This window comes from Hordeum vulgare, chromosome 4H (genome assembly GCF_904849725.1).
Source record: "Hordeum vulgare subsp. vulgare chromosome 4H, MorexV3_pseudomolecules_assembly, whole genome shotgun sequence".
Lineage (NCBI taxonomy): Eukaryota > Viridiplantae > Streptophyta > Magnoliopsida > Poales > Poaceae > Hordeum > Hordeum vulgare.
In genome coordinates, this window is record NC_058521.1 from 390,959,969 (window position 1) to 390,986,015 (window position 26,047).

At 46.7% G+C, this 26,047-nt stretch overlaps 1 pseudogene; it reads left to right on the plus strand.

Annotated features, from left to right (window-relative positions):
* The first annotated feature begins 468 nt into the window (after positions 1 to 468).
* Positions 469 to 11,798, plus strand: LOC123450555 (annotated as a pseudogene).
* Positions 11,799 to 26,047: the final 14,249 nt, after the last annotated feature.

Below are 26,047 nucleotides of genomic sequence, written 5' to 3' on the forward strand. Positions count from 1 at the left end.
TATAACACTATCACTCGTTTATTCCATCTTGCTTGCAAAGCTGAACGTGAAGTATAGGATCGACAGGCATTTCCTAGAACTATTTTTTCTGCAGGTCACACTTCATCATGGACGCCCCGAACCTCATCTGCTTCCACACGTACTGCTGTGGCACCACCTATTTTACTCAATAACTCCAGCCGAGATAGCAAGAAACATGCACCTGCCCCACCTTCGGCCAATAACACACCTTCCGGGCCTGCATAGAGCGCGTCTTCATTCGTTGCGTCCACAGGGCGAACACATGAGGTTATATGTCATCACTGCCAGGGTGGAGGTCACTATGCGAGAGACTGTCCATCCAAGCGTGTGATGATTGTTACTGAGGATGGTGGATATGACTCCACTAGTGATTATGATGAGGTGACTTTGGCTCTTCTTGCCAGTAACGAATAGGGTGGTGACGATGTTCAACAGGAAAAACAATACATGACCGCTGACTATGACGACAGGTATGAAAGTTTAGTCGTTCAACGTGTTTTCAGTGTGCAGGCAACACAGGTTGAGCAAAATCAGCAGAACAATTTGTTCCATACAAAAGGAGTTGTGAAGGAACATTCCATTCATGTCATCATCTATGGGGGGAGTTGCAACAACTTAGCTAGCATGGAGATGGTGGAGAAGCTGTCTCTCACCACCACCCCACATCCTCATTCTATTACAACCAATGCTTCAACAAAAGTGGCAAGGTTAAGGTAACACGTACTGTTCGTGTACACTTTAGCACTGCTACATATTCTGATTATGTAGATTGTGATGTGGTACCCATGCAAGCATGCTCTGTTTTACTTGGTAGACCATGGCAATATGATAAAAAATATGTACACCATGGTACGACAAATCAATATACTCTTGTTCATAAAGATCACAATATAACCTTGCTTCCTATGTCTCCTGAACATATTATGAAAGATGACGTTGCTAGAGCTAGTAAAGAAAAACAAGAGCTAAATAAAAGTGAAAAACAGATTATGGCAAAGGAATTTGAGCAACACAATAAGCTTAATAAACCATCATCTAGCGTTGCATCTGAAATCAAATTAAAGAGTGGATGTTTATTTGCTACTAAATTTGATATTACTGATCTGGATTTTAAAACATCTCTTTGATATGCTTTTGTGTGCAAAGAGGTATTATTTTCAATCGAGGATGTGCCTCCCTCTTTGCCTCCTGCTGTCACCAACATTTTGCAGGAGTTCGCTGATGTCTTTCCACAAGACGTGCCACCGGATTACCACCTATTAGAGGGATTGAGCATCAGATTGACTTAATTCCCTGTGCATCGCTACCCAACCGTACTCCATACCTTACCAATCCAGAGGAGACGAAGGAGATTATGCGTCAAGTACAGGAGCTACTCGACAAAGATTATATACGTGAATCCCTTAGTCCTTGTGATGTTCCTATTATTCTAGTGCCAAAAAAGGATGGTACATAGCGAATGTGTGTTGATTGTAGAGGCATCAATAATATTACTATTCATTATTGTCATCCTATTCCTAGGTTAGATGATATGATGGATGAATTAAGTGGCTCTACCATTTTCTCCAAAGTTGATTTGTGTTGTGGTTACCATCAAATTCATATGAAATTGGGAGATGAATGGAAAATATCATGTAAAACTATGTTTTTATTATATGAGTGGTTAGTCATGCCTTTTGGGTTAACTAATGCACCTAGCACTTTCATGACATTAATGAATGAGGTTTCACGTGCTTTCATTGGATGATTTGTGGTAGTCTATTTTGGTGATATACTGATGTATAGTAGATCTTTGGAGGAACATTTGGAACATTCGCGTGATATTTTTCTTGCTCTACGTGAAGCACGTTTGTTTGGTAACCTTGGGAAGTGCACCTTTTGCATCGACTGAGTATGTTTTGTTGGCTATGTTGTTACTCCACAGGGAATTAAAGTTGATAAACACAAGATTGAAGCTATTGAGAGTTGGCCACAACCCAAAACGGTCACACAAGTGAGGAGTTTTCTTGTCCTTGCTAGTTTCTACAAGCGTTTTGTGAGAGATTTCAGCACCATTGCTGCACCTCTCAATGAGCTTACAAAGAAGGATGTCCCTTTTGCTTGGGGTACCGCACAAGAAGAAGCATTCACAATATTGAAAGATAAGTTAACACATGCTCCTTTACTCCAACTTCCTGATTTTAATAAGACTTTCGAGTTTGAATGTGATGCTAGTGGACTTGGATTAGGAGGTGTGTTATTACAAGATGGTAAACTTGTTGCATACTTTTCTGAAAAATTGAGTGGGCCTAGTCTGAATTATTCTACTTATGATAAGGAATTATATGCTCTTGTTCGGACTTTGGAAACATGCAACATTATTTATGGCCCAAAGAATTTGTTATACATTCTGGTCATGAATCTTCGAAACATATTAAAAGTCAAGCAAAACTGAACCGTTGACATGCTAAAATTTTCTTGTGTGACCGTTGTTAGCACGTAACCAAAGAATTCATTGAAACTTTCTCTTATGTCATTAAACACAAGAAGGGTAAAGAAAATGTTATTGCCGATTCTTTGTCTCGTCGTTATACTATGCTTTCACAACTTGACTTTGAAATATTTGATTTGGAGACCATGAAAGATCAATATGTGCATGATGCTGAATTTAAAGATGTGTTGTAGAATTGTAAAGAAGGGAGAACATGGACCCAGTTTGTCATTAGTGATGGATTTGTGTTCTTCCGTGCTAACAAGTTGTGCATTCTAGCTAGCTCCGTTCGTATTTTGTTATTGCAGGAGGCACATGGAAGAGGATGAATGGGAAACTTTGGAGTGAAGAAGACATAAGACGTACTTGCTACACATGTGTTTTGGCCAAAGATGAGATGGGATGTTGAGCGTTTTGTTGCTCGCAACACTACATGTCAAAAAGCTAAGTCACGACTCAACCCTCATGGTCTATATATGCCTTTGCCTGTACCTAGTGTTCCTTGGGAGAATATACCTATGGACTTTGTTTTAGCTTTACCTCTAACAAAGAAGGGGCGAGATAACATATTTGTTTTTGTGGATAGATTTTCAAAAATTGCACACTTCATACTGATACGTCTCAAACGTATCTATAAATTTTGATGGTTTCATGTTGTTATCTTGTCAACTTTGGATGTTTTATGTACCTTTTATATCTTTTTTGGGACTAACTTATTAATTCAGTGCCAAGTGCCAGTTCCTGTTTTTTTGTGTTTTTGACTCTTTTCAGATCTGATTTTGGAACGGAGTCCAAACGGAATAAAATCCCCAAAATAATTTTTTCCAGAACGGAAGAAGATCAGGGGACTTGAGGTCCAAGGCAGGAGAGCCACACGGGGCCCAAAAGCCCTGTAGCCGCCACGGGGGGGGGGGGGGGGGCTACCAGGCTTGTGGCCTCCCTGGCGCCCCCTGACCTAGCTCCTTCGCCTATATATTCCCTAAAATCCAGAAAAAATAAGGGCATCCACGAAAACACTTTTCCGCCGCCGCAAGCTTCCGTTTCCGCGAGATCTCAGCTGGAGACCCTTCCCGGTGCCCTGCCGGAGGGGACTTTGGAGTTGGAGGGCTTGTATATCAACATCATTGCCCCTCCAATGACTCGTGAGTAGTTCACTTCAGACCTACGGGTCCGTAGTTAGTAGCTAGATGGCTTCTTCTCTCTCTTGGATCTTCAATACAAAGTTCTCCATGATCTTCATGGAGATCTATCCGATGTAATCCTCTTTGGCGGTGTGTTTGTCGAGATCCAATGAATTGTGCTTGCTAAGAATCTAGTGACATGGATCCTCATCCACTTGCTAATCTCTTTAAGAGATCCACCTATGTGGAACCAATTGCTAGTGAATTGAGTGCACTTGACTATCTTTTTGGAGTTTTGCTTGAGATGCGTGAATCTGAAAATCGTGATAAAAAAACTGATGAAGTGATTCATGAGGGCTCCTTGAATGAAAAGCATGATTGCAATGGTTTCACTATAAATCCTATTAGTGACAATCATGCTAAAAATATGCAAAACCCTAAGATTGGGGATGCTAGTTTTGCTATGTCCCCTACTTGTTGCAATAATCATGATTGGGGTGATGATCTTTCTTATGATCTTGAAAATTTGTTCAAGCCTCATGATGAATATGATATTTGCAATATTATTGAAACTGGGTTTGGAGAAGTCATGACTTTAGTTGATGATAATCCCACTATTTTAGAAGAGCGTCAACTTTGCATGCATGTGGATCATGAAAAGAATATCCTATGTGATAGTTACATTGTTGAATTCGAATATGATCCCGCATGTAATTATTATGAGAGAGGAAAATATGGTGGTAGAAACATTCATATCACTAAGTCACCTCTCATTATGTTGAGATTGGTCTTGTCTCTTTCTTCTTCCTTGCTTATGGTAACTGTTGGTTGTCTTGACAATCTGTTTTCCTATAAAATGCCTATGCATAGGAAGCATGTTAGACTTAGATGTGATTTTCACATGCTTTATGATGCTCTCGTTGTGCTTCAATTCTTGTCTTTTGTGAGAGCACCATTGAATGCCTAGCTAAGGGCGTTAAACAATAGCGCTTGTTGGGAGGCAACCCAACGAATCTATCCCTTTTCTTTCTGTTTTGTGTTTACCACACTTTCATAATTCTGTTATGATTGTGTTTTTTGTGTTTCTTTTTGCGTTTGTTCCAAGAAAAAACCGTTATGATTAGTCTTGGGGATGATCGTTTGGTCATGCTAGAAAAGACAGAAACTTTCTGCTCACGAAAAGAATTTTCATTTTTTTTCTGTAAGAGCTTTTGAGTTGATTCTTTTTTATGCTGATTTCTATGCAAATTCTTCAAACTGTCGTAAGTTTTCAGAATTGTTGAAGTACTAGAAGTATTCGAAGTATACAGATTGCTACAGATTGGTCTGCTGTTAACAAATTCTGTTTTTGTTGAGTTGGTTGCTTATTTTGATGAAACTATGGATAGTATCGGGGGGTATTAGCCATGGAAGATTGAAAATACAGTAACCCAACATCAACATAAGTAGAATTTAAGTTTGCTACATTACCTAAGGAAGTGGTGGTTTGCTTTCTTATACTAATGTTATCACGAGTTTCTGTTTAAGTTTCGTGTTGTGAAGTTTTCAAGTTTTGGGTGAAGTTCTTATGGACAAAAAGATAAAGAGTGGAAAGAGCTCAAGCTTGGGGATGCCCAAGGCACCCCAAGTTGATTCAAGGATGTCGTAAAAGCCTAAGATTCGGGATGCCCCGGGAAGGCATCCCCTCTTTCGTCTTCAATCCATCGGTAACGTTACTTGGGGCTATATTTTTATTCACCACATGTTATGTGTTTTGCTTGGAGCGTCTTGTATCATAGGAGTCTTTTATTTTTGTTGTGTCACAATCTTCCTTGCTGCACACCTAGAGAGAGAGAGAGACATGCACTCACCGTAATTTTGTCGAGCTTCACTTATATCCTTTGGTTAGACAATTCATCTCACATGTGCTTCACTTATATCTTTTGAGCTAGTTGACTTTGCTCTATGTGCTTCACTTATATCTTATAGAGAACGGAACCGCGTGGCTTGGTAGTTGATCTATGCTATGAAAGTAGTCTCAAAAGGGGAAGTTATCCAAAGGGATATGAAAACTTCCAACTTCATGTGCATTGAATAGTTAGAGAAGTTTGATTCATCTCAATTAGTTTTGAGTTGTGGTTGTGGTAATATTTAAGTTATGTTAGTATGGTGTTGTGGATCTATAAATACTTGTGTTAAAGTTAGTGATTCCCGTAGCATGCACGTATGGTGAACCGCTATGTGATGAAGTCTGAGCATGATTAGTCTATTGATTGTCATCCTTTGTGTGGTGGTCAGGATCGCGCGATGGTTTATACCTACCAACCCTTCCCCTAGGAGTATGCGTTGAATGCTTTATTTCGATTACTACTAAAACTTTTGCAACAAGTATATGAGCCCTTCATGACTAATGTTGAGCCCATGGTTTAGATGCACTTTCACCTTTCACCATCACTATCTTCTTTAGTGTCGGGCAACTTTCGCCGGTGCACAGAACCCACCATATAGCCTCCCTCAAAACAACCACCATACCTACCTACTATGGCTTTTTCAAAGCTATTCCGAGATATATTGCCATGCAACTACCACCATGACATGTGCCACCACTTCTACATTGCCATTGCATGATCGTAAGATAGCTAGCATGATGTTTCCATTGATGTCTATGCCATGCTAGATCATTGTCAAGGTACACTACCGAAGGCATTCCATATAGAGTCATCATTGCTCTAAGTTTTGAGTTGTAAGTGTGATGATCATCATTGATGTAGCATTGTCCCATGTGAGGAAATAAAAGAGGCCAGCAGAGCCCATTTACAAAAAGAGGCCAAAGATGCCCACCAAAAAAAGAGAGGCCAAAGAGCCCACCAAAAATAATGATGAGAGAAAAAGAGAGAAGGGACAATGCTACTATCCTTCCACACTTGTGCTTATTAAGCACCATGATCTTCATGATTGAGAGTCTCTCGTTTCGTCACCACCATATAGCTAGTGGGAAATTTTCATTATATAACTTGGCTTGTATATTCCAATGATAGGCTTCCTCAAATTTGCCTTAGGTCTTCGTGAGCAAGCAAGTTGGATGCACACCCACTAGTTTTCTTTGAGAGCTTTCACTTACTCTTAGCTCTAGTGCATCATTTGTATGGCAATCCCTACTCATTCACATTGATATCTATTGATGAGCATCTCCACAACTCATTGATACGCCTAGTTAATGTGACCATCTTCTCCTTGTTTGCCTTGCAACCTCCACCACACTCCATTCCACTTATAGTGCTAAAACCATGGCTCACGCTCATGTATTGCGTGAGAGTTGAAAAGGTTTGAGAAAGTAAAGGTGTGAAAACAATTACTTGGCCAATACTGGGGTTGTGCATGATTTAAATTCGTTGTGCAAGGATGATAGAGCATAGTCAGACTATATGATTTTGTAGGGATAACTTTCTTTTGGCCTTGTTATTTTGAAAGTTCATGATTACCATGCTAGTTTGCTTGAAGTATTATTGTTTCCACGTCAATAGCAAACTATTGTTTTGAATCTAATGGATCTGAACATTCATGTCACATAAGAGGAGTTACAAAGGACATCTATGCTAGGTAGCATTAAAGCATCAAAAATTCATTCTTTATCACTTCCCTACTCGAGGACGAGCAGGAGTTAAGCTTGGGAATGCTTGATACGTCTCAAACGTATCTATAATTTTTGATGGTTTCATGCTGTTATCTTGTCAACTTTGGATGTTTTATGTACCTTTTATATATTTTTTGGGATTAACTTATTAATTCAGTGCCAAGTGTCAGTTCCTGTTTTTTCTGTGTTTTGACTCTTTTCAGATCTGACTTTGGAACGGAGTCCAAGCGGAATAAAATCCCCGAAATAAATATTTCCAGAACGGAAGAAGATGAGGGGACTTGAGGGCCAAGGCAGGAGAGCCACAGGGGGCCCACAAGCCGTGTAGCCGCCACCAGGTGGGCTACGAGGCTTGTGGCCTCCCTGGCGCCCCCTGACCTAGCTCCTTCGCCTATATATTCCCTAAAATCCAGAAAAAGATAAGGGCATCCACGAAAACACTTTTCCGCCGCCATAAGCTTCCGTTTCCGCGAGATCTCATCTTGAGACCCTTCCCGGTGCCCTGCCGGAGGGGACTTTGGAGTTGGAGGGCTTCTACATCAACATCATCGCCCCTCCAATGACTCGTGAGTAGTTCACTTCACACCTACGGGTCCGTAGTTAGTAGCTAGATGGCTTCTTCTCTCTCTTGGATCTTCAATACAAAGTTCTCCATGATCTTCATGGAGATCTATCCGATGTAATCCTCTTTGGCGGTGTGTTTGTCGAGATCCGATGAATTGTGGATTTGTGATCAGATTATCTATGAATTATATTTGAGTCTTTGCTGATTTCTTATATGCATGATTTGATATCCTTGTAAGTCTCTCCGAGTCTTGGGTTTTGTTTGGCCAACTAGATCTATGATTCTTGCAATAGGAGAAGTGCTTGGTTTTGGGTTTGTACCGTGTGGTGACGTTTCCCAGTGACAGAAGGGGCAGCAAGGCACGCATCGTGTTGTTGCCATCAAGGGTAAAAAGATGGGCTTTTATCGTAGATATGAGATTGTCCATCTACATCATGTCATCTTGCTTAAGGCGTTACTCTGTTCTCCTGAACTTAATACACTAGAGGCATGCTGGATAGCGGTCGACATGTGGAGTAATAGTAGTAGATGCAGAAAGTATCGGTCTACTTGTTTTGGACGTGATGCCTATAGATATAATCATTGCCTTAGATAACGTCACGACTTTACGCGGTTCTATCAATTGCTCGACAGTAATTCATTCACCCACCATCTACTTGCTTTCATGTGAGAAGCCACTAGTGAACTACGGCCCCCGGGTCTATTCACAACTATCGTTCCACTCTCACTTTTACTTTGCTTTGTTTCTTTTTGCTTTCTGTTCTCACTTGGCAAACAATCTATAAGGGATTGACAACCCCTTCATAGCGTTGGGTGCAAGCTCTTTGTGTTTGTGTAGGTACTTGTGACAATCCTTCACTGGATCGATACCTTGGTTCTCAAAACTAAGGGAAATACTTACCGCCGCTGTGCTACATCACCCTTTCCGCTTCGAGGGAACACCAAAGCAAGGCTCCAAGGCCACGGGGGAATCCTTTGCATATTTACAAGGAAGTCCCTAAAGGCGTAGCCATAGCAGAAGGATTCCTAGTGCCGTTGCTGAGGAGTAAATAGTCTCCCGTCAGCACGCTTGTTTCTGGCGCCGTTGGAAGGTATTTTGTTGCAGTAGCACATACCATGTCATAAAAGTGATGATGCTGCTAATGTTGCTGATTTGTTCTTTCATGAAATTATTCGCTTGCATGGTGTGCCAAATTCAATTGTTTCAGATCGCGATGTTAAATTTCTTAGCCACTTTTGGAGATGTTTATGGGCTAAGTTGGGGACTAAATTACGTTTTAGTACTACATGTCACCCCCAAATTGATGGACAAACTGAAGTAGTCAATAGATCATTGTCTACTATGCTTAGGGATTTTTTGAAGAATAATTTGAAAATGTGGGAAGAATGCTTGCCTCATATTGAATTTCCTTATAATCGTTCATTGCATTCTACTACTAAGATGTGCCCTTTTAAAATTGTGTATGGTTTCATACCTCGTGCACCTATTGATTTGTTGCCTCTTCCATCTTTGGAGAAGGTTAATTTTGATGCTAAATAACATGCTGAATTGATATTAAAAATGCATGAGGTAACTAAGGAAAACATTGAGCGTATGAATGCTAAATACAAACTTGCTAGGGATAAGGGTAGAAAACATGTTGTCTTTGCATCTGGAGATCTTGCTTGGTTGCATTTGCGTAAGGATAGATTTGTTGATTTGTGCAAGTCAAAGCTAATACCACGTGCTAATGATCCTTTTAAGGTGTTAGAGAAAATAAATGATAACGCATATAAACTTGAGCTGCGTGCAGAGTTTGGGGTTAGTCCCACTTTTAATGTTGCAAATTTGAAGCCTTATTTGGGTGTGGAAGATGAGCTTCCATCGAGGACGACTTCAATTTAAGAAGGGGAGGATAATGAGGACATCGATACCATTGTTACACCTGCTATACCTACTGGACCAATTACTAGAGCTCGCACATGCCAATTGAATTACCAGCTACTTTTGTTTCTTGGAAATCTTTTTGATGTTCATGAACATATAATGTTGCCTAAATTAGATACTTTTGTTTTTCTTATGAATGAAGGACTTAGCATGGACAAGGAGGATGGACATTGGAGCGGGATCAAGCATGGAGGAGAAGGTGCACGCGCAGGAAATAATAAGGGAACTTTCAGTGGTGATTTTCGGACTTTGAAGCCACCATAAGGAAAGCATGAAGGCTTGGATGAAATATACAAGATGTCACTTTTTAAATTTCGTCCATAGGCTATTATAGGTGCTGCACCACCTTATTTTGGGGCCAGGCCCATGTAATTTCGAATACTACCACATAGGCTGTTTTTAGAGTCCGTATGTGTGGGGAAACCAAGTTTAGGGTCGTTTTAGGACCCCTCCTCAAGGGTCAGGAAAATCCCTCTCTATTCCCTCATATATAGAGCCCTTAGGGCACCCTTTAGGGCTTGTTCGGTTGAGGTGGATTTGAAGGGGATTGAGGGGGATTAAATCCCCTACAAGCAAAAATCCCTGTAAATCCCCTCCAATCCCCACAGGGAAGGAATTAACCGAACTAGGCCTTAGACTTGGGTTTTGTTTAGATTACAAGTTCGCTATAGCTGCAACTTCGCGTTCTTCGTTCGTGTTCTACAACCATACCAAGACGTCACAGAACCCCACTTTCATGAATAAAACTTTCCTCTTATATTCGCAATATCCTGATTGCAATTTCAGTTTCTTGCTTGTTCTTCGTTTACGTGCAGGAAACAAACCCTCGTGGTCAGGTTGACCGTGCTCCCGCATGGTTAATAACCACTCGGAGTTGGTTTAGCGATTGCTAAGCCACAACGTCTTCACACGTTTATAGTCGGATCGTCAAAGTCTACTCCACCAAAAGTGATAGCCACCATCTCATCGAAAGACACGGATAACTTCGCCTCTATCAGAGGTATTGCCTCATGGATCTTATTTTAAAGTCACATCTTTGAATAGGTGTAGGGCCAACGGCGGGCTTCTCCCAATCATTCTTTATGATGTCCATAAATCCATCCTGATGCAGCCATCCGAACTCAAATTTCAAAGGACGACGTGCTGGTGGGTTCATAGAATTAGAATCTAGAACGATGGGTGCATGATCCAATAATGCCTCGATACGCTCTAGGGCTGGCACAATTATCCTAGGATATTTTAATTCCCATGCGGTATCCATGACTACCCTATCAAGTGTCTCGTATGTCAGCACAGATCGGTTATTAGCCCAGGTGAACTGGCGCCCTCACATACTAGTCTCCCGAAGAACTAAATTGTCTATGACAACATTGAATAGGAAAAGCCAATGAGTGTCGAAGCGGTCATTATTCTTCTCCTTGTGGTACCCAAGGACATTGAAGTCCCCTCCAATATGCATTGGATATGGGTTATCCTTAGCCAGATTCACCAATTCGCAAAGGAAGGCCGGTTTAAGCTTATCTTGGCCAGCCCCATAGAGCGCAAGCAGGCTCCATGTAAAATTATGAGCTCTGTTTTGTAAGTGAAATTTTATATGAAATTCACCGAGCGAAAAATACAACAAGTCCATGATCGTGGTGTGTATCCCAAGAAGGATTCCTCCAAACCTTCCACGAGCTGGTAGACTATGCCATATGTAGTCGAAACCATGTGATAGGTGATCGAGGATATATGGGCGAAAGTCACACTTACCGGCTTCGGAAATTGCCACAAAATCCAAACCATGTTCCCATACACAATCACTGGCGTGTTTATGTTTAGCCAAGCCTGAGAGACCTCTGCTATTCCAAAACATGTCTCTCGTGTGGAAACTCGGATTTTGGTTTCTTTTTAGAGGTGTGTAATTTAGATTTCCGCAAAAACACTATGAAATCACATAACATGGATCTAGGTCTTGCGTCGTCCAATACAACCTTGATAACCTCACCAACCAAGTGGGAGATAAGCGGGCCATCATATTCGGCATCCGCTTCATCATCGTCCTCGGTTTCCGTGTCAGGAATGGTGGTGTGACACTTTGAAGAAACCTTTAAATGGTCGATCTCCATATGTTTGAGTACCCGAACCGACAAATTAATATCATTATTGTTCGTTCCCATGGAGACACCCACGTTATTTAAGCTTGTATGAAATTCTGCAATCGGACCGGACCGGACCTACGTTATTAATATCATTATCATATTTTGAAAAACCGGACCGGACCGGCGGTCGGACCAAAAAAATCAAAACCGACAGCCTGATCGGGTTTTTAAGCTAATAAGACCGTTCTGCAATCGGACCGGAAAAACCGGTCGAACAGAACCAACCGGTTTTCTGGAAAACCAGTGAAAACCCGGTTCATTAAACCGGGAAAAACCAGGAAAATATTTTAATCAAAATTAAGAGAAGTGGGATTCGATTCCAGGTCGTGCGAGCAATACGCGAGGCCTACCCACAATCCTATAATCAACTCGGCTATGCTACTTTGTTGTCCAATACATGAAAATGATTTTCTTTACCATTGTTTCACACTATATTAGCACATATATTACTCAACATCTATTATTATTTTTCTTAAAAAACCGACAATCGAACCGGTGAACCGGCGGTCAGACCGGTAAAAAAACTGAATTGACAATCTTTTCGGTTCAATTTTCGGTTTGGTTTTCTAAACTATAGTATGAATGCGAGTATCAAAAAATAAAGAAATGATTTAGCCGAAGAGGTACCTGGTGTGGAGTCCAAATTCCTCGAGGCCTCCCGGTGCATTGCCTTCGCGAGTGCATACTCAATTGTGGGAGAAGAACCATCCGTTGAGACTGGGTGGCGGTTACTACGTCGAAGGGGTAAAGCCAACCCTCCAGACATAGTTCCCACTGGTGTCGCCGAGTGGCCGTCGGTGAAGGTTTCAGCGGTAGCGGCGTAATCACCCTTGTTCCAAAGATCGGTGAAAAGAACGTGCCGCCGGTCCCACCGGAACAGTCGCAACGGGTGTCATGGTAGAAGAACCCGGATGAGCTGCTGCTGGAGCGAGAGGAACTGAGGAACTAAGGCAACCGGAACGCGAGCTGAGGAAGCCGTCGCAGACCCCGCCGTCGTACATTGCTTTTGTACCGGAGCAGAAGTTGGAGCATGCAAAACATGCGCTACGCCGGCGTTCCTGGTTGGCTGTCCTAGCGTCGCGTGCTCAAGGTATGCAATCTCATGCACCTGAGACGGGGCACCCGCTTGTGGGTGCATGGGTGTGCATGCACCCCTGGATCGCCTGGCTGCCTGCATGTGAGTTGACACGACATGCATGTCTTGTACGAGTAGCTCCATGGGTGCTGCCTGCACATGCATTTGCATAGTTCCCTGTCATGAAGGAGCGTTGGATGATGCGAGAGCTTGAGACGCTGTTGGCACACGAAATGTAGTAGGAACATCAGCTGTAGCTGAAACGTCTTGCACATGATTATGCATAAGGTAGACTTTTTTTTTTGAGGAGAGCACAATCGAAGATGATGTGCCGGCTTAGTCTCTCGAAGGTGCTCATAGAGGTAGGGTGTACGTGCGTGCGTTCATAGAGGTGACTGTATGCTCGTGTGAGGTTGACTTGTTGTATTGCAGTAACATGTCGAGAGCCGAGATGAGCAGTATGCATGGGAACAACACTAGCGACAGTTTCAACCCGAGACGCCGCATTACCACCATTAATTTGGACCTTTTTTGTTCGCTTGCTAATATCCTTATCTGGCATATTATCATCCTTGTTAGCATCATCATGTCCATCATCATGATTTTCTCAAATCCGAGGAATAAATTCATCATTGGGAACAAAATCATCCACCTCATGGCGGACTGACGGCCCCCGTGGCTCTCTGACAGCGCCTCATGGCGGACTGACGGCCCGCGTGGCTCTCTGACGACGCTCGGCCGGCGTGCCGCATGGAACCTGTGCCCCCGCCATCCCCGCTGGCGGCGCCTTCCCTCTGCTTTACCCGGTCGGCGCGGCGCTGGGCGGACTGGGCAGATGAGCTTGATGCCGACGAGCTGGAGCAGATCTTGGATGGGGAGGGCCGGCTGGAGATGCCTATCTTCCTGGCACCACCGCAGCTTGGCCTCTTCCTGGCCGCGGAGCGCCCTGCCCGCCGGCGGCCGGTGAAGGTGGCTCCCTCTCGCCCCTCCCTGGCCCGTGCCGGTGTGCCACCCGGGCTATCCCCCGTGGTGGACGCCGGTGATGGCGCCTGCGAGGCCCGGCCAGGCATCGGTGCACTGCCCCGTTGCACGTCAGCGGTGCCGGTGCCGGCGACGGGTGGCTCCCGTGCGATGCTCCCTCCCCCGTGCCCTAGCGCTTCGGGCCGGCCTGCGGGTGGATGGGCTGCTATCCCCCCTGGGCCACTACGGACCAGGCCACGGCCCATCTCGGCTAGCGAGGTAGCATGGGCCTCCCGCCGCGCACTGCGCGTACCGGCACGGGTGAACCAAAGGTGGGTTGCGGCCCACCAGGGCCCAAACCAGCCACTACTTCGTGGCCCAGGACAGGGGCGGCCGACCAGGCGCGAGATTAGGGTTCCCTCCCCTACCCGTGCACCGCCACACCGTTCTGTCGCCCCACCCCCATCCCCCGTGCGCTCGGCTTCTCGCTCGGCCTCTCCCGCTCACGCTGTGTGTCGCGCCCCGTCCAAGCTCTCGTTTGCCTCCCCCCGACGGCCGGCCGGCGCCCTGCTGCCCGCCCGCTTGGTACTGCCCTCCTGCGCGTGGCTGGACGGCGCCGCGGCCACCTCCCCTATGCCCGTTCGGCCACCCCCTACTCCCGTCCTCCCCTCCCCAAGGCTCACCTACCGGGAGGCCTTGATGACCCGGCATGCTGGGGATGGGCAATCCCGGCCGAAGCGCCCCTTCCCGGCCGACCAACACTCCCAGCCCGCGTCCTCTGCCCGTGAACTCGCCCCGAATGGGGGTGCTCGTGCGGGCTCGTCCCGTTTCGGCCGCGTGGGTACCAACCGGCCAGGGAGGTCCTCGGAATACTACTCCAGAACCTCCCTCCGCCGCCCCCCGCTTCCTTGGCACCCGGACCGGGACCCCCGTCTGCCGCTGCCGGGCTCGTCGGGGGACATTCGCCGCCGGGAGGCTTCCCGGTCGTCCATCTCTGACGTGGACCGGGAAGCGGCCCTACGGGCAGAGTTGGTGGCGCGTCCCCCTACGGTTTCTCGGCCTCAGGACGCGCCTGCTCCTCGCGCTCCCCCGGCCCGAGCCCCTGCTCACTGGACCTCGGCGCCCACCTGGAGGCGGGATCGCCAGGACCATCGCCGGGAAGACCGGTGGGGTGGTCCGCATTTGCGGGGCAGTGATGATGATCGCCGCTCTGACTAGCGGTCCTCCCGGGCGGAGGGTGCGGACTGGCGCTGGGATGACGGGCCTCCCAGGCGCGTGTCCCCAGAGATCCCGCCTAGGGCCCCTCTGCCCGCCCTGGCCCCGGCTAAGAAGAAGAAGAAGTCGAAGAAGAAGAAGGCCACTGCTACAACTCCCGGGGGTGCTGGGTGCCCGACCCCGTCAGGGCTCCTGAGCAGGAGGCTCCGGACCCCCCCGCGCGGGTTACTCGCCAGCGCTCCCGTGAGGACACGATATGCATCAACTGTGGATGCGCAGGTCACTTCCGCTCGGAGTGTGAGGCCCCCCCGCGGTGCCCCACGACCATTGCCTACCTTGGGTACGGTACTGAGCGGGGGAGTTTCTACTTTGTGGATGCGGAGATTGAGGAGGAGGCGGCTCGGCGTCACCTGGCGACGGTCACCCTGGCTCCCGAGCAGGCCATCCCGGATGGGCTGTTGATCTCGGCCGACCTCATCTGGGCCGAGCTTGCGGCCTACATTGGTGACTTTCGTGACTCCGAGTTCGCCTGGGAGGTGACTGAGACGGCCCCCCTCGTCTTCTCGGTCCCTTTCCCCTCGGCCGAGCTCCTCCGGGTCTGCTCACATGACCTCATCCGCTGTCCCATCAACAAGTTCATGATTTCCGTCCAGGCGGCGGCGGCAGAACCTGACCCCGTCCCGCCCCTGGAGAAGGTGTGGATCCTCGTGTATTGCCTCCCAAGGGGAGGCAGCGTGTCCCCGCGGGGTGGCAAGCTTACTCACATCCTGAAAGCTATCTCCGAGCCGGTGGGCAAGCTGATCACCACCGACGTGGCATCATTTGAGGACGGTGGTCCCGCCCGCATTGAGATCCTCTGCCCGGCTTCGACTGAGATCGATGGCTTGTCCTTGGTCTTCTACTTCGGGTCCAAGGGCAGGCGCCTCACCTTCGAGCTCGAGTCCCCGGCCATCGTGGACCCGCTGGATCCGGCCCTGGCTGGTACAGAGCCTGGTGTCGGGGGGCTTGACGACGAGGGGGGATCTTCGGAGGAGGGTTCGTCTTCTCAAGGCGATGATGATGCTGGAGGGGCTCCGCCCGAATCGTCTTATGGTCGGCGCAACCCCGACACTTCGGCCGCTGGACCATCGGGGCCCGCGGGGGGTACCCTAGTGGTGGCTCTGGTGCCGGTTGTAGCAGTAGGCACGGGGCTGCCTCTCCCTGTCTCTGATGGCCCGATGGTCGCCGCCGAGGAGGAGGTGAGTGTGGGTATGGAGGTGTGCCCTGCCTCCTCCCCGCGCTCGCCCGGGGTGGTCTGCTACTCGCGTTCTCCGGGGTCCCCTCCTTCCCCAACCTTGGGGTCCCTGGACCCGGGCCCCCCTACGACCGTTGACCCCGGCTGGGTGTCCGAGACCCCTCACGCACCCTTCTCTAGGACACGTGAGGGCGCCTCCCCCGTGGCGGCGGTGCGACAGAGCGCGCGGATCAGCGAGTCCCGGATCCTTCAGGATGGCCGCATCCCGACGATCCCCGAGCTGGTGGCCCGCCGTGCTACGGTCCGTGATCTGTTTCCGGGTACGTCTTCCCTTATTCCTCCCTCTCATTCTGGCTCTAGGTTCTCTGTGCTCACTAGCGATATGGTGCCCCATTTGGCTGAAGTGGCTGCGGATAGTGGTATTGTGTTTCGAGGGGAGAAAGGTCCCCCTCTTGAACAGGTCTCCGCCTTGTGTGCGAAAGAGAGGCTTGAGGGGGTGCTGGCGGCAGCCCGTGTACTCGCTACGCATGCGAATCCCCCCCGGTGCACCCCGTACCTGGTCATAGAGAGACCAGGGACGGTGATGCACCCCCGGTTGCGGATGGGATCGTGACGCCAATGGTTGGGCTCCCTTCTGTCCGGGAGCCCAGGGGGCGCCCTCCCACCCGGCTCAACCCCACTGAGACCCGCCGCAAGGTGCATGGGTCGGGCCCCAGATCAGCCTCCCCCGGCCCGGTGACCTTCGGTGCCCCCTCTTCTCGGGGACGCCGAGGTCGCCCGCCTAAGGCTATCCCCGCCCCGCGGTTGACGGGCGGGCTAGCTCGGCCCCGCTTGCGGGACCTAGGAATCCAGACGAGGTTATTAAATGAAGCTCCTATGTTGGAACACCTGGGGCTTCGGCCTCACTGGCCGGCGATGACAGCTCATCGACTATTTGCGTCAGGAAGAGATTGACATAGTGGGTCTACAAGAAACGATTCACCAGGACTTTAGCATGCACGACCTCCAGAGGCTCTCCCGTCACTAGTTTGCCTGGCAGTGGCTCCCTGCGTTGGGCCACTCTGGGGAATCCTGCTCGGTGTTAGGGAGGATGCGTTCTCGGTTGAAGACATGGACCGGGGGGAGTTCTTCGTGAACATGGCCATCACTGATTGACGTGTTCACCTCAGTTGGGAGGTGATTATCATCTATGGTCCGATGGATCATGGTCGCTCGGCCGAGTTCCTTACCGAGTTGAAAAACAAGGTGGAGAGATGCACCACTCCGGTGGTGGTAGCCGGCGACTTTAACCTCATTAGATGGGCTTCTGATAAAAGCTCTCCAAATATGGACCCGTCCCGAATGCGTCTCTTCAATGACTACATCGCGAACATGGCGCTACGTGAGATAACCCGCGTAGGGGCTAGGTTCACGTGGTCGAATAAACAAGCAGACCCCATCTGGAGTGTTTTGGATCGGGTCTTTGTGTCGCCCCAATGGAAAGTGATGTTCCCCCTCTATGGCCTTAAGGCGGTCATGCAGATTGAAGCCGACCATACGCCTCTGATCTTCTTGTCGGGTGATGGCCCCCCTAGATCCCGCCGCTTCTGCTTTGAGACATTTTGGCTGGAGCAGCCTGGTTTCTGCGAGTTGGTCTGCAACCGCTGCCGGCTTGCGGCCACTTCCCCGCCGCGTGTCTTGTGTGCGATGGATATTTGGCATCACTGTGCTAAGCTGGCTCGACAGGCCATGAAGGGCTGGGGTGCGAATTTGGGCGCTGACCTCCGGTCCAGTAAAGGGGACCTGCTGTGTCAAATTAAGGCCCTAGATGACTTGGCAGACGGGCAGGGTCTATCCCCGGATGACTGGACCCGGAGATATTCCCTCGATGCCGCGCTCATGGACATCTTCAAAAGCGAGGAATTGTTCTGGCAGCGTCGAGGAGGCCAGAACTGGCTCCTGAAGGGTGATGCAAACACCGCCTACTTTTAGGCCATTGCTAATGGCCGTAGGCGGAAATGTGTCATCCCTTCCCTCTGGGATGGGGATGATCTTTTGGAAAGCCCAGAGGATCTCTCATCCCATATCTACTCCTTCCATAAGGAGCTATTCTGGCTGAGCTGCGTGGAGGTTCCTCCCTTCATGAGGACTTCTGGCCGCTAGTTGACCAGGTGTCCGACGTGGAGAATGCGGAGCTCACTCTCCCGTTCTCCCCGGAGGAGGTTGTTGGGGAACGTCGCATGAGACACAAAAATTTTCCTACGCGCACGAAGACCTATCATGGTGATGTCCATCTACGAGAGGGGATTTCCGATCTACGTACCCTTGTAGATCGCACAGCAAAAGCGTTAATAAACGTGGTTGATGTAGTGGAACGTCCTCACGGCCCTCGATCCGCCCCGCGAACCGTCCCAGGAACCGTCCCGCGATCCATCCCACGATCTGCTCCGATCTAGTGCCGAACGGACGACACCTCCGCGTTCAGCACACGTACAACTCGACGATGATCTCGGCCTTCTTGATCAAGCAAGAGATACGGAGAGGTAGATGAGTTCCCCGACAGCGTGACGGCTCTCTGGAGGTTTGTGGTGATCTTATCTCAGCAGGGCTCCGCCCGAGCTCCGTTGAAACGTGATCTAGAGGAAAAACCGTGGAGGTATGTGGTCGGGCTGCCGTGGCAAAGTTGTCTCAATTCAGCCCTAATACCTCAATATATATAGGAGGGAGGGGGAGGGCCTTGCCTTGAGGCTCAAGGAGCCCCAAGGGGTCGGCCGAAGTGGGGGGAGGAGGATTCCTCCTCCAATCCTAGTCCAACTAGGATTGGAAGGTGGAGTCCTTCTCTACTTTCCCGCTTCCCCCTTTTTTTCTCTTTGATTTTTCTTCTCTCCTGCGCAAGGGCCTTCTTGGGCTTGCCCACCAGCCCACTAAGGCTGGTGCTGATCCCCTAAGGCGTATGGGCTTCCCCCGGGTGGGCTGCCCGCCCGATGAACATCCGAAACCCATTCGTCACTCCCGGTACATAACCGGTAATGCCGAAAACTTTCCGGTAATTAAATGAGGTCATCCTATATATCAATCTTCGTCTTCGGACCATTCCGGAAACCCTCGTGACGTCCGTGATCTCATCCGGGACTCCGAACAACATTCGGTAACCAACCATATAACTCAAATACGCATAAAACAACGCCGAACCTTAAGTGTGCAGACCCTGCGGGTTCGAGAACTATGTAGACATGACCCAAGGGACTCCTTGGTCAATATCCAATAGCGGGACCTGGATGCCCTTATTGGATCCTACAGATTCTACGAAGATCTTATCGTTTGAACCTCAGTGCCAGGGATTCATATAATCCCGTATGTCATTCCCTTTGTCCTTCGGTATGTTACTTGCCCGAGATTCGATCGTCAGTATCCGCATACCTATTTCAATCTCGTTAACCGGCAAGTCTCTTTAGTCGTTCCTTAATACAAGATCTCGTGACTTACACTAAGTCACATTGCTTGCAAGGCTTGTGTGTGATGTTGTATTACCGAGTGGGCCCCGAGATACCTCTCTGTCACACGGAGTTACAAATCCCAGTCTTGATCCATACTAACTCAACGGACACCTTCGGAGATACCTGTAGAGCATCTTTATAGTCACCCAGTTATGTTGTGACGTTTGATACACACAAAGCATTCTTCCGGTTCCAGTGAGTTATATGATCTCTTGGTCATAGGAATAAATACTTGACACGCAGAAAACAGTAGCAACAAAATGACACGATCAACATGCTACGTTCATTAGTTTTCGTCTTGTCCATCACAGGATTATCCTAATGATGTGATCCCGTTATCAAGTGACAACACTTGCCTATGATCAGGAAACCTTGACCATCTTTAATCAACGAGCTAGTCAACTAAAGGCTTACTAGGGACAGTGTTTTGTCTATGTATCCACACAAGTATTGTGTTTCCAATCAATACAATTATAGCATGGATAATAAACAATTATCATGAACAAAGAAATATAATAATAACTAATTTATTATTGCCTCTAGGGCATATTTCCAAGAGTCTCCCACTTGCACTAGAGTCAATAATCTAGTTCACATCACCATGTGATTTCAACGAATCCAACACCCATATAGTTCTGGGGTTTGATCACGTCTTGCTCGTGAGAAAGGTTTTAGTCAACGGTTTTGAAACTTTCAGATCTGTGTGTTCTTTACAAATCTTTATGTCATCTTTATAGATGCTGCTACTATGTGCTATTCGGAAATACTCCAAATATCTACTCTACTATATGAATCCGTTTCACTACTCATAGTTATTCGGATTAGTGTCAAAGCTTGCATCGACGTAACCCTTTACGACGAACTCTTTAACCACCTCCATAATCGAGAAAAATTCCTTAGTCCATTTAGTCATTAAGGATAATTTTGACTGCTGATCGGTGATTCAATCCTGGATCACTCTCTGTACCTCTTAACAGACTTGCTGCAAGGCACACATCAGGTGCGGTACTCAGCATGGCATACTTTAGAGTCTACTGCCAAGGCATTGAAGACGACCTTCGTCTATTCTCTTTATTCTGCCCTGGTCGGGTTTTGAGTCTTACTCAAATTCACACCTTACAACATAGTCAAGAACTCCTTCTTTGCTGATCTATTTTGAACTCTTTCAAAAACTTGTCAAGGCATGCATCTCGTTGAAACTTCTATTAAGTTTTTCGATCTATCTCCATAGATCTTGATGCTCAACGTTCAAGTAGCTCAATCCAGGTATTCCTTTGAAAAACTCCTTTCAAACAACCTTTTATGCTTCACATAAATTCTATATTACTTCTGATCAACAATATTTCAACTACATATACTTATCAGAAATTCTATAGTGCTCCCACTCACTTCTTTGGAAATACAAGTTTCTCATAAACCTTGTATAAGCCCAAAAGCTTTGATCAACTCATCAAAGCATATATTCCAACTCCGAGATGCTTGCACCAGACCATAAAAGGATCACTGGAACTTGCATCCTTGTTAGTATCTTTAGGATCGACAAAACCCTCTGATTGTATCGCATACAATCTTTCCTCAAGGAAACCGTCGAGGAAACAACGTTTTGACCTCCTATGTGCGATATTTCACAAATAATGCAGTAACTACTAACATAATCCCAACAGACTTTTAGCATCGCTATGAGTGAGAAAGTCACATCATAGTCATCTCTTTGATCTTGTCGAAAACATCTTTGTGACAAGTCGAGCTTTTCTTAATAGTGACTTATCACCATCATTGTCTATCTTCCTTTTAAAGATCCATCTTTACTTAATAGTCTTACTACCATCAAGTAGTTTTTCCAAAGTCTACACTTTGTTTTCATACATGGATCCTCTCTCGGATTTCATGGCCTCCAGCCATTTGTTGGAATCCAGGCTCACCATTGCTTCTCCATAACTCATAGGTTCATTGTTGTTCAACAACATGACCTCCAAGACAGGGTTACCATACCACTCTGTAGTAGTACGCGACCTTTGTCGACCTACGAGGTTTGTAGTAGCTTGATCCGAAGCTCCAATGATCACTATCATCAGCTTCCACTTCAATTGGTGTAGGTGCCACAGGAACAACTTCCTGCGTCCTGCTACACACTGGTTGAAGTGATGGTTCAACAACCTCATCAAGTTCGACCACTCTCCCACTCAATTTTTTCGAGAGAAACCTTTCCTCAAGAAAGAACCCGTTTCTAGAAACAAACACTTTGCTTCCGGATCTGAGATAGGAGATGTACCCAATTGTTTTGGATATCCTATGAAGATGCATTTATCCGCTTTGGGTTCGAGCTTATCAGACTGAAACTTTTCCACATAAGTGTCGCAGCCCCAAACTTTCGAGAAACGACAGCTTAGATTTCTCTAAACCTCAGTCTATACTGTCTCATCTCAACGGAATTACGCGGTGCCCTATTTAAAGTGAATGTGGTTGTATCTAATGCATAACCCATAAACGATAGTGGTAATTCGATAAGAGACATCATATTATGCGCTATATCCAATAGGGCGCGACTATGACGTTTGGACACATCATCACACTATGGTGTTCCAGGTGGTATGAACTGCGAAACAATTTCCACATTGTCTTAACTGCGTACCAAAAACTCGTAACTCAGATATTCATCTCTATGATCATATCGTAGACAATTTAACCTCTTGTCACGACGATCTTCACTCTGAAATTGCTTTGAACTTTTCAATATTTCAGACTAGTAATTCATCAAGTAAATACTCCTGTATGTACTCAAATCGTCAGAAAGAACATAACGATATCCACTGCGTGCCTTAACACTCATTGGACTACACACATCAAATGCATTACTCCCAACAAGTTACTCTCTTGTTTCATGTGGCATGTTTTGCATGTCTCAAGTGATTCAAAATCAAGTGAGTCCAAACGATCCATCTCTATGGAGTTTCTTCATGCATTTATACCAACAGGTATGGTTTGCATGTCTCAAACGTTTCAAAAATGAGTGAGTACAAAGATCCATCAGCATGGAGCTTCTTCATGCATTTTATACCAACATGACTCAAGTGGCAGTGCCACAACTAAGTGGTACTATCATTATTACTTTGTATCTTTTGGCACCAATATTATGAACATGTGTAACACTACGATCGAGATTCAACAAACCATTGATGGTAATTATTCAAGCAAATAGAGTAACTATTATTATCTTTAAATGAATAATCGTATTGCAATAAACACGATCAAATCATGTTCATGCTCAACGTAAACACCAAATAACAATTATTTAGGTTTTACCATCAATCCCAGTGATAGAGGGAGCGTGCGACGTTTGATCATATCAACCTTGGAAACACTTCCAACATGTATCGTCACCTCGCCTTTAGCTAGTCTCCGTTTATTCAGTAGCTTTCATTTCGAGTTACTAATCACTTAGCAACCGAACCAGTATCCAATACCCTCGTGCTACTAGGACTACTAGTAAAGTATACATCAATATCATGTATATCAAATATACTTCTGTCGACTTAGCCAGCCTTCTTATCTACCTAGCATCTAGGGTAGCTCCGCCTCAGTGACCGTTCCCCTCATAACAGAAGCACTTAGTCTCGGGTTTGGGTTTAATCTTGGGTCTCTTCATTAGTGCAACAACTGTTTTGCCGTTTCACGAAGTATCCCTTCTAACCCTTGCCTTTCTTGAAACTTAGTGGTTTTACTAACCATCAACCATTGATGCTCCTTCTTGATTTCTAGTTTCGCAGTGTCAAACATCGCGAATCGCTCAAGGATCATTGTATCAATCCTTGATTCGTTATAGTTCATCACGAAGCTCTCACAGCTTGGTGGCAGTGACTTTGGAGAAACATCACTATCTCATCTGGAAGATTAATTCCCACTTGATTCAAGCGATTTTCGTACTCACACAATCTGAGCACACGCTCAACGATTGAACTTTTCTCCTTTACTTCGTGGACAAATAATTTTGTCGGAGGTCTCATACCTCGTAACAAGGGCACAAGCATGAAATCACAATTTCATCTCTTTAGAACATCTCTTATGTTCTGTGACGTTTTAAAACATTTTCGGCGCCTTGCTTCTAAGCCATTAAGTATTTTGCACTGAACTATGGAGTAGTCATCAGAAACGTGTATGTCGGATATTCACAACATCCACAGACGACGCTCGAGGTGCAGCACACCGAGTGGTGCATTAAGGACATAAGCCTTCTGCGCAACAACAAGGACAATCCTCAGTTTTACAGACTCAGTCCGTAAAGTTTGCTACTATCAAATTTCAACTAAATTTTCTCTAGGAACATATAAAAACAGTAGAGCTATAGCGCAAGCTACATCATAATTCGCAAAGACCATTAGACTATGTTCATGACAATTAGTTCAATTAATCATATTACTTAAGAACTCCCACTCAAAAAGTACATCTCTCTAGTCATTTGAGTGGTACATGATCCAGATCCACTATCTCAAGTCCGATCATCACGTGAGTCGAGAATAGTTTCAGTGGTAAGCATCTCTATGCTAATCATATCAACTATACGATTCATGCTCGACCTTTCGGTCTCTTGTGTTCCGAGGCCATGTCTGCACATGCTAGGCTCGTCAAGTTTAACCCGAGTGTTCCGCGTGTGCAACTGTTTTGCACTAGTTGTATGTGAACGTTGAGTCTATCACACCCGATCATCACGTGGTGTCTCGAAACGTTGAACTGTCGCAACGGTGCACATTCGGGGAGAACACAATTTCGTCTTGAAATTTTAGTGAGAGATGACCTCATAATGCTACCGTCGTTCTAAGCAAGATAAGGTGCATAAAGGAAACATCACATGCAATTCATAAGTGACATGATATGGCCATCATCATGTGCTTCTTGATCTCCATCACCAAAGCATCGGCATGATCTTCTTGTCACCAGCGTCACACCATGATCTCCATCATCATGATCTCCATCAACGTGTCGCCATCGGGGTTGTCGTGCTACTCATGCTATTACTACTAAAGCTACGTCCTGGAAATATAGTAAACGCATCTGCAAGCACAAACGTTAGTTTAAAGCCAACCCTATGGCTCCTGCTGGTTGCCGTACCATCGACGTGCAAGTCGATATTAACTAATACAACATGATCATCTCATACATCCAATATATCACATCACGTCATTGGCCATATCACATCAAAAGCATACCCTGCAAAAACAAGTTAGACGTCCTCTAATTGTTGTTGCATGTTTTACGTGGTTGCCATGGGTATCTAGTAGGATCGCATCTTACTTACGTAAACACCACAACGGAGATGTATGAATTGCTATTTAACTTCTGTCCAAGGACCTCTGCGGTCAAATCCGATTCAACTAAAGTTGGAGAAACCGACACTCGCCAGTCATCTTTGAGCAACGGGGTTGCTCGTAGCGATGAAACCAGTCTCTCGTAAGCATACGAGTAATGTCGGTCCGAGCCGCTTCAAGGAACCAATACCGCGGAATCAAGAAAAGACTAAGGAGGGCAGAAAATTGCACATCACCGCCCACAAAAACTTTTGTGTTCTACTTGAGATGACATCTACGCATGAACCTAGCTCATGATGCCACTGTTGGGGAACGTCGCATGGGAAACAAAAAATTTCCTACGAGCACGAAGACCTATAATGGTGATGTCCATCTACGAGAGGGGATTTCCATTCTATGTACCCTTGTAGATCGCACAACAGAAGCGTTAATAAACGCGGTTGATGTAGTGGAACGTCCTCACGTCCCTCGATCCGCCCCGCGAACCGTCCCACGAACCATCCCACGATCCGTCCCACGATCCGCTCCGATCTAGTGCCGAACGGACGACACCTCCGCGTTCAACACACGTACAACTCGATGATGATCTCGGCCTTCTTGATCCAGCAAGAGAGACGGAGAGGTAGATGAGTTCTCCGACAGCTTAACGACGCTCCGGAGGTTGGTGGTGATCTTATCTCAGCAGGGCTCTGCCCGAGCTCCGCAGAAACGCGATCTAGAGGAAAAACCGTGGAGGTATGTGGTCGGGTTGCCGTGGCAAAGTTATCTCAAATCAGCCCTAATACCTCAGTATATATAGGAGGGAGGGGGAGGGCCTTGCCTTGAGGCTCAAGGAGCCCCAAGGGGTCGGCCGATGCGGGGGGGGGGGGGGGGAGTAGGATTGCTCCTCCAATCCTAGTCCAGCTAGGATTGGAAGGTGGAGTCCT